The sequence below is a fragment of the Lagenorhynchus albirostris genome, chromosome 12 (assembly GCF_949774975.1).
Source record: "Lagenorhynchus albirostris chromosome 12, mLagAlb1.1, whole genome shotgun sequence".
In the NCBI taxonomy this organism is placed as follows: domain Eukaryota; kingdom Metazoa; phylum Chordata; class Mammalia; order Artiodactyla; family Delphinidae; genus Lagenorhynchus; species Lagenorhynchus albirostris.
The window spans coordinates 66,632,969-66,646,978 of record NC_083106.1 but is presented as its reverse complement, the minus strand read 5'-3'; the positions used below and the strand labels follow the sequence as shown (position 1 = coordinate 66,646,978).

The 14,010-nt window shown below is 43.0% G+C and overlaps 2 pseudogenes; both read left to right on the top strand.

Moving 5' to 3' along the window:
- Nucleotides 1-8,193: 8,193 nt before the first annotated feature.
- On the top strand, nucleotides 8,194-8,827 carry LOC132530239 (ferritin heavy chain-like; annotated as a pseudogene).
- A 1,495-nt stretch (nucleotides 8,828-10,322) lies between these two features.
- LOC132530492 (ferritin light chain-like) lies at nucleotides 10,323-11,808 on the top strand (annotated as a pseudogene).
- Nucleotides 11,809-14,010: the final 2,202 nt, after the last annotated feature.

The window sequence follows — 14,010 nt, the reverse complement described above, 5'->3', positions numbered from 1 at the left end:
CTAGAGAAAGCCTGCGCACAGCAATGAAGACCCAACGCAGCCAAATAAATAAATAAATAAATTTATTTATTTTAAAAAAGTAAAGTGAATTGAGTTCTTGATATCTGATTGTATCAGCAACCCTTTGTAAAGAGTGAAATTTGGAGGAGGTGTGGGTAGGAGGTGGAGGATATCAAAAATAAAACTAGATAGTATCTTTTAAAACAGTCCGTGACGTTTTCTGAAAAGTAAACTGGTAAACTGACTGGCACATATATGCATCCAAAATGGAACCCCAGTGTGCTGCTTCATCCATTCATTCTTTGTGTTGAATCTTCAAATTGTCTAACGCTTGACACGCTCTCTGTACCACAGCTCTGCAAAAGCCAGCATTCGTGCAATAGGCCTCACAATGGAGAGGCTTATGAAGCTGGTACTGTTGTTACTGATCACAAGTTCGTGCGCTGGATGCACAGTGAGGCCAAACAAGCCAGAACGTTGGAGTTTGGAGCAGAGAAATGTTTATGGCAGGGCCAAGCAAGGAGAATGGGCGGCTTGTGCTCAAAAGACCCAAACTCCCTTATGGTTTTCAGGGAGGAGTTTTTAAAGGCAACATTTGGGGTGAGGGCTGTAGGGTGTGTGACTTTCTTCTGATTGGTTGGTGGGGAGGTAACAGGGTGGTGCTCCAGGGACCTTGTGCTCAGCCTGAAGTTACCATCCTCCACCTGGATGGGGGCCTTAGTTCCTATAGAAGGACTCTATGTATATCCCTTGAGGAGGAACTAGGACTCTGCTTTCTCGCTGTACTGTTGTTTCTTGAGTGCTTTCCCTTTGTTTCTGCATTCCATCACTTCCCTGATCAGTAACTGTTTGAATCTGCCCTTTGGAATTTGCAGAAAGTCTAGGGGGCTGAAGCCTCTTTCCTCCAAACAAGAAACTGGGGACACAGGAAGACTTTTGTGCCTGGGAGGGCCCCGCAGGGTCCTGCTTTAACATATTTATTCTTCCAAATTTAAAAGTGTTTTTATTTTTTTTTAATGATTTTTTTCTTGAGCATAAAAGTAATACATGATTGTTGTTCAATATTTAGAATATGAACAAAATACAAATCTCCTATAGTTCTACTGCTCAGAAATGGCCATGATTAACATTTTAGTGTATTTACCTTTAGCCTTTGTTTAGAAAGCATAGGTATGTTATTAGGGTTGAAATTCTATTGTTTATACTTTTTTTATACTAAAAATATCTGCCATAAGCTAACTGGATTACTTGTTTTGCAAGCCACAGAGCTATTAATGACTTGTTTCTTGTTTGTTTGTTTGTTTGTTTTGCCACACCACAAGACATGTGGGATCTTAGTTCCCTGACCAGGGATCAAACCCGTGCCGCCTGCAGTAGAAGCACAGAATCTTAACCACTGGACCACCGGGGAAGTCCCTGACTTATGTTGTTAAAAAGGAAATGACAGGCCCAAAATGGAGTCACTTGTGTTAAGCCCCATGTCAGCAAATCAAGACTCAATACCCAATCTAACTGTAGTTACGACCTCTTCCAGGAATGCATTCTGCACTGGTCAGTCGAATTTTCTGGTCAGCACCAATGAGGTAATCTTCCACATAGCCCCCTGCCATCCCAGTAGGTAGGTTATCTAAAACTGAAACAACCCACTCTTTTCCCCTTTATGCCTATAAAAGCCTTCCATCTTGTACAACTCCTTGGAACTCCTTTTTATTTGTTAGATAGGATGCTGCCTGGTTCATGAATCCTTCAATAAAGTCAATTAGATCTTTAACTCAGTTGAATTCTGTTTTTTTAACAGTTTGAATTGATAAATTTTATATCAGTGTCTTCCTAGAGTATAATTCAAAATAAAAAACACCTCGGAAAGCCATGTATTGACTTTATTGTAAACATTTTATTAATTACTTAGAATATTTCATGAGGTTTTGATTTTTCATTAAAAAACAAACAAAAATAATGCTGGCATAGTTTTTCCTACTATTTTTTCCCCCCAAGATTTCCCCTTTGTAATGGTTAATAAGAAAAATGGTACTAATTTGCTGGCTGGTATTAACGTTAGGAAATGTTGGTTATTATCAGGGGCACAAGTTTAAACTCTCGTTACCTAAACAAAAATGTCTGCCAGGAAGGAGTTCTTTGTTTTTTTCATGCCTTGCCTTACTGCATTGCAGGTCTAATAGCTTTGCTTTTGTCTACCATCTGGTGGCCAGCTGAGAGATCCAGGAGAGAAACGCCTCTTCATTTTTTCTTTCTCAATTTCTGCTATAGTCGAGATAATGTCTTCCCTGCTCATTCTATCTGAACAATTTCTAATACTATAATCCAGAAGAAAATATTATGGGGAGACATCAAGTGAGTATACTTGAAACCAGTGGAGTGCTTACAATACTAGTGCAGTAGATTTCTTCCACCAGATGACCCCGTACCTCATTTTAAAAGATTTTCCCCATTAATAAGCAGAGAAGCATTTTCTAAACACAGTACTTAATAGTTGTTTGCAACATTATTAAAATGATTTTTATTGTGGCTTTCTTAAAAATGATGTCTTTTCTTGGAAACCTAATTTGCTACCATAGCTTTGAATTATCTGACATCTCCCAAATTACAGCTCTTGGTAGTAGGGATGAGGAAAAGGAAACCTGCTTAGTATTGTGCTTTTGCTTTATTTGCGTGGATTGCATTTCTTTGTTTTTTTTTCCAAAATAAAGGCGCTTTTAAAATTAGCAACAAAAATGACAATACTCATATTATATTCCTTAGCTCTGATGAACCAATGAGTTTGACACGAGATCTTTCATTTGCTAAACTTAGCTCTAAAGGAAACACCTGCAACTAAGATAAAACTGGTGTTCATGAGTGAAAGAAAGGTACTTCATGATGCGCCAGCAGAGAGTCCTACACAGCTGCGTCTTCTCTCTCACACCGAGTCCTCTCCTAATAGCTCTTCAGGCACTATCCCTCTGCCACTCTGCTGTGCCTTTTTTTCTCGTGTCCCCATATCCTGACACCCCGATTTGTCACTCTCTGGACCCCTTTTAGCCACTTGCTGATGGATGACACTCGGTCAGCTACAAGCCAGCCAGAATAGCTTAGAACTCTGCTCCCTACCTTCACAGAAGTTTTGATTTCCATTTATTGGGAAATTGCAAAACGACAAAAAATACTATGAGTTCAATACTTTTAAACAAACTTGTATTTTATTTACCACTATAGCATCCACAAACTTTCAAAAAATAATAGTTCATAGATGTGCAAAACACACACGATGCTCAGGCTGCACAGGAATTATGGGACTCAGAGTAATTCTGCAGCCACAGAGCATTTAGACAATATTATTAACGTCTTTAGAACAAACAACCCTACCTGCTTCCCATTAAAATTCACGTTACGATTATAGGCAAATTTTGAAAAATAACCAAATCATCCACTTCTAAAAAGTGGTCCTGGACTTCCCCACAATGAATTCTTTTAGCACAAAATAACCAAAAAATTGCAGGTATGCCATACTCCGTCTGCCTTATAGCATCTTGTGAAAAAAGAGCTGGGCCAGTCTGACTTCCCCAGAAATTGAACTGGGCTTTAGGTGCAGATGTTCTTGAATGGAAGTATACACCATACAACCCAGGATAGAAAGCAAATCTTTCCCCAAAATATTGTTCTTCAGAAAAGAGAGTTGCCTTATATTTTTTTCTTTACTGTGTCCTTTTTGAGCAAAGTACTCTTCAGGAAGACACCATCTCTTGAAAGGACCTCAAGGGATGGCAGTTTTCTATCTTATGAAGGTCAGCTAGCAAAATCAGGGGGAAACGGTGAAAACATATGTATTAATTATTCCTGAGGTTATGACCACGGAGAACAAGCATTGGAGATCATAATTAGTAAGCTTCTTACAAAGGTATTAGAAAAAGGAATACAAGACCTATTCGCGGAGATTGTGAATACGCAAGGGAGAAAAAACACTTGTCCCAATGTTTAACAAATGGTTCCTGAGATGCAGTAAAATCTCCACTGACAGCATCCTACTCAATTCAAAACCTGTTCTAGGGCTTCCCTGGTGGCGCAGTGGTTGAGAGTCCGCCTGCCGATGCAGGGGACACGGGTTCGTGCCCCGGTCCGGGAGGATCCCACATGCCGCGGAGCGGCTGGGCCCGTGAGCCATGGCCGCTGAGCCTGCGCGTCCGGAGCCTGTGCTCCGCAACGGGAGAGGCCACAACAGTGAGAGGCCCGCGTACCGCAAAAAAAAAAAAAAAAAAAAACACAAAAAACCTGTTCTATCTTAAATAACTAGAAGGAAACTGTTAGATGACTCAAAATGTTGTTCCAGTGATGAGAGACCCTGCTGTAGCAGATCCCTGTGAAGAATTTGACTAAAATTATTTGAGTGAAGAAAAAGTAACTTTTCTAAATTAATACCATTTTGTATAATTTTTGATATTAAATGCAAGTATTTAAATATCTAAATGAATAGATGGTTTAAATAAACTTTTAAATTGTTTCATTTACATCCATAAAAGTTCTACATTCAAACTGCAGATTAACTAATGTAGACTTTGAAATAAATCAAGTTGGAAAAGGACACCAATGCTTGAGACATATGTGTGTGTGTGCGTATGTGTCCGTGTGTGTGTACGTTTGTGGAGGAGTGACAAAAGCTCTTCTAGGTGATTCCAATCCTAGTGCTTCACCATTTCTCTTCCTATCCCTTTTTTTTTTTGACTTAAAATTTTTTTTAAATTTTGGAACTATTATAAATGCACAGGAAACAACAAAAGAATATACAGGGAGGTCCCAAACATCCTTCGTGAAGCCTCCCCCGTGTTAAGATCTTACATATATATAATACAATGTCAAAATCAGGAAACTGACATTGGTACAATGCATAGAACTTACTCAGACTTCACCAGTTATACAAGTAATGATTTGTGTTTGTGTGTTTGTAGTTCTATACAATTATAGCACATGTGTAGCTCCACATAACTATAACCACAATAAAGATTCATTGCCAACAACTACAGGCCAATGTCTCCCAAACTGTAAGAATTGCCTAGGTGCTTGTTTTAAAATACAGATTCCCAGACAGACCTCTGCCCAGAGATTCCCATTCCAGAACGCTGGGGTAGAGATGGGAATTTGCATCTTTAAGCACCCTAGATGATGCTTAAGATCAAGTAACTTTGAGAAACACTGGCCTGGAGCATTAAATGAAACAGTATAACGTGAATTGGTGGCAGTATTTCTTGCACATTATAAACCTGATTTCCTTCCTCTTCCACCAATATGGAAAGACATCCAGGCCTGGTCTCTCCCTGTCAGCGCCTTTACTGTTTGCTTCCCACGTAGGGGCAGTGAAAGCCTGTTACCAAGACCGCCTTATAGGGGTCTGGGAGAGTCTGGAGTTAGTTCCCGGTTACTATCTAGCTGGTGAAGGTGGAACACTGCAGGGGTGAGCTATCCACCGGCCAGAGGCAGAGAATTGGCAGCAGACAAAGGGACTTAGGCAATCATGGAAACCGGAAGCAAACAGAAATAGCTTATAGGAATGGAATTCTCCACAGAGACGGAGAGGGTTAGCATGGGAGGGCCTAGGTCTTAACTGCTCTACTGTACTTGGCCATTCAGGGAAAGGGCCTTAGTATTCTGACTCTCAGTTCTGGGGGACTAGAAAGATCCCCCTTGCCCCAGCAGCTTATTAGTACAGATTAAGAAAGCAGGGAGGTCAAGGCCTTAGGCAGCTGGACACTAGTTAATGTCCCCCTTCCCCCCACCCCCATCCTGAGTGGAGGGAGCTAGATCAGCCCCCTTTCATGGGAAAGGGCCTTGTCCACCTGGTTCTTGGGAGTGTCCAAAGAGCACAAAAGGGCAAAACTCATGGATTCTTGATGCTGGATAAGACCGATGTCATCTGAATCAAAAAAGGACCCCTTAGAAGTTAAATATGAACTCATGAATCACTAAACTCCAAGTTAGTTATTTATTATAGTCAAGGATAGAGTCTATAGTAAAAGATGATCCTCTAGAGACTGCAGCCCCCGGACAACAACCCAACATACAAAAACATCCAAGGGATGGCAGTGAAAAGCGAAACTGCTCTGGTCAACACAGCAGAAAGCCCTGATCAAATGAAAGAAAAATTCAAGAACTTTCTCAGAATTTCCCTGTTTTGTAAGATCTTAAAATTAACACAGAGAGAAGGAAAATCTTCTAGGTTAGAAAGAAAATCCTCAGATATCTCTGATCTGGCCAGTGGGTTCCCTCTAGCAGTGCTTACAAATTGCAGGTCATGACCCATTAGTGGATTGTGAGATCTTTTTTTATAAAGGAAATGAAAGAGAAAAATACTAGAATGCATTGCATGTAGAAAGAATAGTACTTCATGAGATTTTTTTAAAAGTAATATTTGTAAGCATGAGGGTATAACAGTTTGCATTGTGAATTGTGTTTATTGTGGCTCACAACAAAAAGTTAAAAATGGACTTCATAAAGGGTTGACTCCTGCAGTTCTGTCCCAGGGCAGTTTTAAGCATCCATTCAAACATTGCTTTGGGTATGAGTTCACATGGTCATTCTGTTTTGTTTTGTGTTTTTAATTTTTATTGGAGTATAGTTCCTTTATAATGTTGTATTAGTTTCTGCTGTACAGCAAAGTGAATCAGCAATACGTATACATTACCCCCTCTTTTTAGGATTTCCTTCCCATTTAGGTCACCACAGAGTATTGAGTAGAGTTCCCTGTGCTATACAGTAGGTTCTCATTAGTTATCTGTTTTATACATAGTATCAGTAGTGTATATATGTCAATCCCCATATGTACACTAATATGTATAAAACAGATAACTAATAAGAACCTGCTGTATAGCACAGGGAACTCTACTTCGCTATACAGTAGAAACTAACACAACATTGTAAAACAACTATACCCGAATTTAAAACAAGACAAAACAAAACACTGACCATAAAAAGTGAATATTCTTGTCTATCTCTTTTTCCATAAGTGTTATCTAAAAATAAATTGAAATTTTTGAGAGAAAAAAAAAAAGTGTATGTATGTCAATCCCAATCTCCCAAATTCATCCCACCGCCCCCCATTCTGCTTTTTAAGATTGTTTGACTTTTCAATATTGAATACTGAGGACCAGACTCCATCTCACCTGTAAGTGTAAATCATTTATTGAAGCCAAAAAATGTAACATTCTATAAAGAAAGACTATTGACTGGTATTTACTGGATTAAAGATCTTGTTTCAGATTTTCTTTTTTATTTACTTGTTTTATTTGTTCACTTAATTTTAATCATTTTACTTATTTTATATATAATATAATTTAAATTTATTTATTTATTTATTTTGGCCACCCCCACATGGTTTGTGGGATCTTAGTTCCCAGACCAGGGATCAAACCTGGGCCCTCTGCAGTGAGAACTCGGAGTCCCAGCCACTGGACCGCCAGGGAATTCCCTAAATCTATTTGTTTTCATGAAATTGAATTGTTCCTTGGAATAACATGATACAATCTGAAGTATTTTTTAAAGGATAACAGGGACCATTAAAGCCTATATTTTCACCTTACCCTGACAATTATAAAAAACTGCAAAGATACTGACGGTACAACTGAAATATAATCCCTGCCTGAACTGAACTTGAATTTTTGATAAAGGTAGATCTTCTGGAGGGCCTGCCAAGCCAAATCTGACACCTTTAAAAATATCATCCGGGGCTTCCCTGGTGGCGCAGTGGTTGAGAATCCGCCTGCCAATGCAGGGGACACGGGTTCGAGCTCTGGTCCGGGAAGATCCCATATGCCGCGGAGCAACTAAGCCCACGCGCCACAACTACTGAGCCTATGCTTTAGAGCTCGCAAGCCACAACTACTGAGCCTGCATGCCACAACTACTGAAGCCCGCGTGCCTAGAGCCTGCGCACCACAAGAGAAGCCACTGCAACGAGAAGCCCGCGCACCACAACAAAGAGTAGCCCCCGCTCGCCGCAACTAGAGGAAGCCCACATGCAGCAATGAAGACCAAATGCAGCCATAAATAAATAAATAAACAAATTAAAATATATATATATATATATATCTCACCTGGACAGTCCTCGCGGAGAGTCGCCGCGGTTTCTTGCTTCAACAGTGCTTGGACGGAACCCGGTGCTCTTCCGCAGCTTCGGCCGGCCGCTCAGAGCCAGCCCTCGCCACCACCTCACAGCGCCCTCCGATCACCCCAAGGTCCCCGCCGCCGTTACAGCCGCGCAGCCACCGCCACCGTTTCACCTCAGCCGCCCGCCATGACGACCGCGTCCCCCTCGCAGGTGCGCCAGAACTACCACCAGGGCTCGGAGGCCGCCATCAGCCGCCAGATCAACCTGGAGCTCTATGCCTCCTACGTCTACCTGTCCATGTCGTACTATTTTGACCGCGATGATGTGGCTTTGAAGAACTTTGCCAAATACTTTCTTCACCAATCTTGTGAGGAGAGGGAACATGCTGAGAAACTGATGAAGCTGCAGAACCAACGGGGTGGCCGAATCTTCCTTCAGGATATCAAGAAACCAGACCGTGATGACTGGGAGAATGGGCTGAATGCAATGGGATGTGCGCTACACTTGGAAAAGTGTGAATCAGTCACTACTGGAACTGCACCAACTGGCCACGGAGAAAAATGACCCCCATTTGTGTGACTTCATTGAGACTCATTATCTGAATGAGCAGGTGAAATCCATTGAAGAATTGGGTGACCACATAACCAACTTGCGCATGATGGGGGCCCCCGAATGTGGCATGGCACAGTATCTCTTTGACAAGCACACCTGGGAAACAGTGATAATGAGAGCTAAGCCTTAGGTTGCCTTCCCGTAGCCACAGGGGTGACTTCCCTGGTCACCAAGGCAGTGCATGCCTGTTTGGGTTACATTTACCTTTTCTGTAAGTTGTATCAAAACATCTACAAGTCCTTTCCTTAGTACCATTCCTTCAAATAAAGTAATTTGGTACCCCCCCCCAAAATATATATATATCATCCGGACTTCCCTGGTGGTCCAGTGGTTAGGACTCCACACTTTCACTGCAGGGGGCACAGGTTAAATCCCTGGTCAGGGAAGTTCCACATGCCACATGTTGAAGCCAGGGGAAAAAAAAAAAAAAAAAAACACCTCACTAAAAAAAATCATCCAACCTTTCAAAATTCTAAATGATTTCTTAAAAAGCTCTGCATTAGCCCTATTTCTTACCATCAGATTCTCTTCACATCTTCATATCAATTTAGTAAGAGAATATAAACATTTACCTTGGACAGCACTCAGAGTTCCTGCTACAAACAGATGGAAAAGAGGAGTAACAGTAAAATAAACTTTTTAAAAATGGTTCTGAAGAACCTAGGGGCAGGGCAGGAATAAAGACGCAGACGTAGAGAATGGACTTGAGGACACGGGGAAGGGGAAGGGTAAGCTGGGACAACGTGAGAGAGTGGCATGGACACATAGACACTACCAAATGTAAAATAGATAGCTAGTGGGAAGCAGCCACATAGCACAGGGAGATCAGCTCGGTGCTTTGTGACCACCTAGAGGGGTGGGATAGGGAGGGTGGGAGGGAGATGCAAGAGGGAAGAGATATGGGGATATATGTATATATATATAGCTGATTCACTTTATTATAAAGCAGAAACTAGCACACCATTGTAGAGCAATTATACTCCAATAAAGATGTTAAAAAATTTTAATAAACTTTATTAAATCTAATTTTGGAAATGATATTGACTTCATATATGGATTAAGTTAGAAAAGTCTGAACATTAAAGTAACACTTAAGACACATTTTTAAGATAATTCACCTCTTCTCTTAATTACAGGGAAAGGCACTACTTCAATAAACATTTCTACTTTCACAGCCTACCTCTTGTATTTAGTCACAGTAAATTAATAATACATTAAATATAGCTATTGATCTGCTCTTGGTAGAACAACTCAACTTTTCAGATGCTTGTTATGACTCTCCACGGTCTTTGCTGGAGAGTGGTAAGATCCTATACAGCTGTGGTTACAAAAACTAACATCTACAGGACCTATCTAAAACTAGTTTATTTTCTATTATTTTTAGATATTAAAATCTTCAGTGTCTGTCTTTGTGCTATTTTACTAGCACAAGGTCTGGCATATAATAGATACCCTATCAATAACTGTTGAATGAAAGAAAAGTATAATTTAACTCAGAAAATGGCTGATAAAGAAAGGACTGTGCTACTGGTCCAGCGCTGTTGAGGGAGAATGAACCAAGGCTGGAGAAGGGGGTCGGGACTGAGCAGGCAGGGTCTTGCAAACTTTTTTGAGGAGTATGACTGATACCTGTAGTGGAAACCTACGAAGGTGTCAAGCAAGCAAGTGATGTGGTCAGAAGTGAGGTTTAGATGGTCACTCTGGGTCTTGTGTGCAGAATGGAACGGATGGATGGCCGAGGCAGAGGGATACTAGTTAAGAGGCCACTGAGATTCAGATTCGAGGAGAAGGTGGCTTAGACCAGGAGAGTGGAGGGGAGGTGGAGAGAAGAGATTCAGTAGACCTTTGTAAAGCTGAGCTGAAGGAACTGGATGATTGCTTGGAGGAGGTGTGCAGGAAGGGAGAGTCAAGAATGAGATCCAGGGCTTCCCTGGTGGCACAGTGGTTAAGAATCATCCTGCCAGTGCAGGGGACACGGGTTCGAGCCCTGGTCCAGGAGGATCCCACGTGCCGCAGAGCGGCTGGGCCCGTGTGTCACAACTACTGAAGCCCGCGCGCCGTGCTCCGCAATAGGAGAAGTCACTACAATGAGAAGCCCGTGCACCGCAACGAAGACCCAACGCAGCCAAAAATAAAAATAAATAAAATAAATTAAAAAAAAATGAGATCCAGGCAGTGCGCTCCGCTGTCCCACAAATCTGTCTCTTGCTTTGACAGTGTTTGGACGGAACAGACCCAGGGACGCCCCTTGCTCCAGCCTCCCACCAGCCTCCAACCTTTATTTTCCAGTCGCAGCCTTTGGAATCAGCCACTCAGCTATTATTGGCCTCCGGGACGAGCCAACACCATTTTCTGAGCTTAGCTCCTTATTACCAATTAACCATGAGCTCCCAGATTCGTCAGAATTGTTCTACCGACATGCTGTAGAGCACAGGGAACTCCACTTCATTGTACAGTAGAAACTAACACAACATTGTAAAACAACTATACCCTAAAAAAAAAAAAAAAAAAGAACTGTTCTACCAAGGTGGAGGCCGTCAGCAACTGCCCGGTCAACACGCATCTGTGGGACTCCCGCACCTACCTCTCCCTGGGCTTCTATTTCCATGGCGACGATGTGGCTCTGGAGGGCGTGGGCCACTGTTTCCACGAACTGGCCGAGGAGAAGCGCGAGGGTGCACAGCATCTCGTAAAAATGAAAAACCAGTGCGATGGTCACGCCCTCTTCCAGGTCTTGTAGAATACTCACCAAGATGAGGGGGCTAAAACCCAGGACACTATGGAAGCCACCATTCTCATGGAAAAGAACCAGACCCAGGCACTTTTGGATCTGCATGCCCTGGGTTCTGCCCATGCAGACCCCCACCTCTGTGACTTCCTGGAGAGCCACTTCCTGGACGAGCAGGTGAAACTCATCAAGAAGATGGGTGACCACCTGCCCGATCTCCGCAGGCTGGCTGGTCCCCAGGCTGGGCTGGGCGAGTCTCTCTTCGAAAGGCTCACCCTCCAGCATGAGTAGGAGCCTCCGGAGCCCAGCAGCCTTTGAGGAACCCCTCTGGTGTCGGGGCTTCTGCCTGAAGTCCCTCTCTGCATCCACCAGGCAGCTTTTTTGTTTTTTTTTTTAAATTTATTTATTTTTGGCTGCATTGGGTCTTCATCGCTGCTCGTGGGCTTTCTCTAGTTGCGGCGAGCGGGGGCTACTCTTCGTTGCGGTGCGCGGGCTTCTCATTGCAGTGGCTTCTCCTGTTGCGGAGCACGGGCTCTAGGCTCGCAGGCTCAGTAGTTGTGGCTCGCAGGGTCTAGAGCGCAGGCTCAGTTGTTGCGGTGCGTGGGCTTAGCTGCTCTGAGGCATGTGGGATCTTCCCAGACCGGGGCTCGAACCTGTGTTCTCTGCATTGGCAGGCGGATTCTTAACCACTGCACCACCAGGGAAGCCCTAGGCAGCTTTTTAATCACCCTGGAGCCCTCTCTCAAGCCTTGGACCAAAATGGAAACAATAGCTTTCTGCAGAAAAGAAAAAAAAAGAGACCCAAGTTTCTGGCAGGGACCCTACGGAGGGTGGTCACGCCATCACAGGGAGAGAAGATTTAGCAAGAAAGAAGCCAGTTCCATGTGGGACATGTTAGATCTGAGGCCCCTCTTATAGGAGCGTCCAACAAAGGTATGCTAGCGGCAATTTTAAATTTAGGTTTGAAGGATTAGGATTGAAATGTATCTTTTAGAATTTTAATCCAGATCAGTGTTTTAAGTTATTGTTACATATACTAAAAAATCAAGGTAAAGGTTGAATCTAGCTAAGATCAAAGGCTTATTCTCTCTTGATTTTCTTACAGTTTGATATACTATTGCTTCTCAGAAAATCAGATGGCTTGGGGAATTCCCTGGCGGTCCAGTGGTTAGGACTCGGTGCTTTCACTGCCAGGGCCCAGGTTCAATCCCTGGTTGAGGATCCCGCAAACCGCGCAGCGGAGCCAAATAAGGGGAAAAAAAAAAGAAAATCAAATGGCTATAAAAGGTATTTAAATTTTCTGATATTTAAATGCTGCTAATATTATTTTGGGCACTAGAGTTATTTAATGGATTAGGAAGAAAAACAGCATAATCTTTGTTTAGTTTCTCCTCCAAGTGAAGCACATTAGCAGACTGCTCCTACTGATTCTTATGTAAGAAAAGGTATCTTAAACACCTCAGCATGTCAGCCTTCATAAGCCCATGCGGCAGAAACTCTGAGCTTCAAGTCTCCCTCTTCCTAGTCACGAAAGGAGGGAATTTTAAGGGACATTTGGTGAGGTTACTTAGAGCAGTAATTGACAGGGTGGACTCTTAGGTCCAACTCCGGGCCTCGTATCTTGCTAGTAAAATGATCTCAAGTTATTTTCATTTTATCTTTTATAGCTGCCTCCTCTGTAAAATAGGATAACAGTACCTTCCTCGGGCTTCCCTGGTGGCGCAGTGGTTGAGAGTCCGCTTGCCGATGCAGGGGACGCGGGTTCGTGCCCCGGTTCGGGAAGATCCCACATGCCGCGGAGCGTCTGGGCCCGTAAACCATGGCCGCTGAGCCTGTGCGTCCGGAGCCTGTGCTCCGCAACGGGAGAGGCCACAACGGTGAGAGGCCCGCGTACCGCAAAAAAAAAAAAAAAAAAAATAGTACTTACCTCTTGGGTTTTTGAGGATAATTATGTAAAGCATTTAAGAGCAGTGCATGGCATATCGTGTGCACTCAATATCTGTTAGTATTAAATAATGCTTTTAATGACATTTTCTTTCTCCTAAACTCAACATCACCACTGATTAAAAATCTTGGGGAATTCCCTGGCAGTCCAGTGGTTAGGACTCTGAACTCCCACCGCAGAAGGCATGGGTTCGATCTCTGGTCCGGGAACTAAGATCCCACATGCCATACAATGCAGAAAAAAAAAAAAAAAACTTGGAAATAATTTTTGTTTTTTGGTTGCACTGGACCTTCATTGCTGCGTGCAGGCTTTCTCTAGTTGCAGAGACCGGGGGGCTACTCTTCCTTGCAGTGCTCAGGTTTCTCACTGCAGTGGCTCCTCTTGTTGCGGAGCACGGGCTCTAGGCGTGCAGGCTTCAGTAGCTATGGCACGCGGACTCAGTAGTTGTGGCTCGCGGGTTCTAGAGCACAGGCTCAGCAATTGTTAGTTGCTCCGTGGCATGTGGGATCTTCCCGGACCAGGGATTGAACCCGTGTCCCCTGAATTGGCAGGCGGGTTTTAACCACTGCACCACCAGGGAGGTCTGGAAATAATTATTTCAGTTCAGATTTTCCCATGAGAAACAGGATTTCA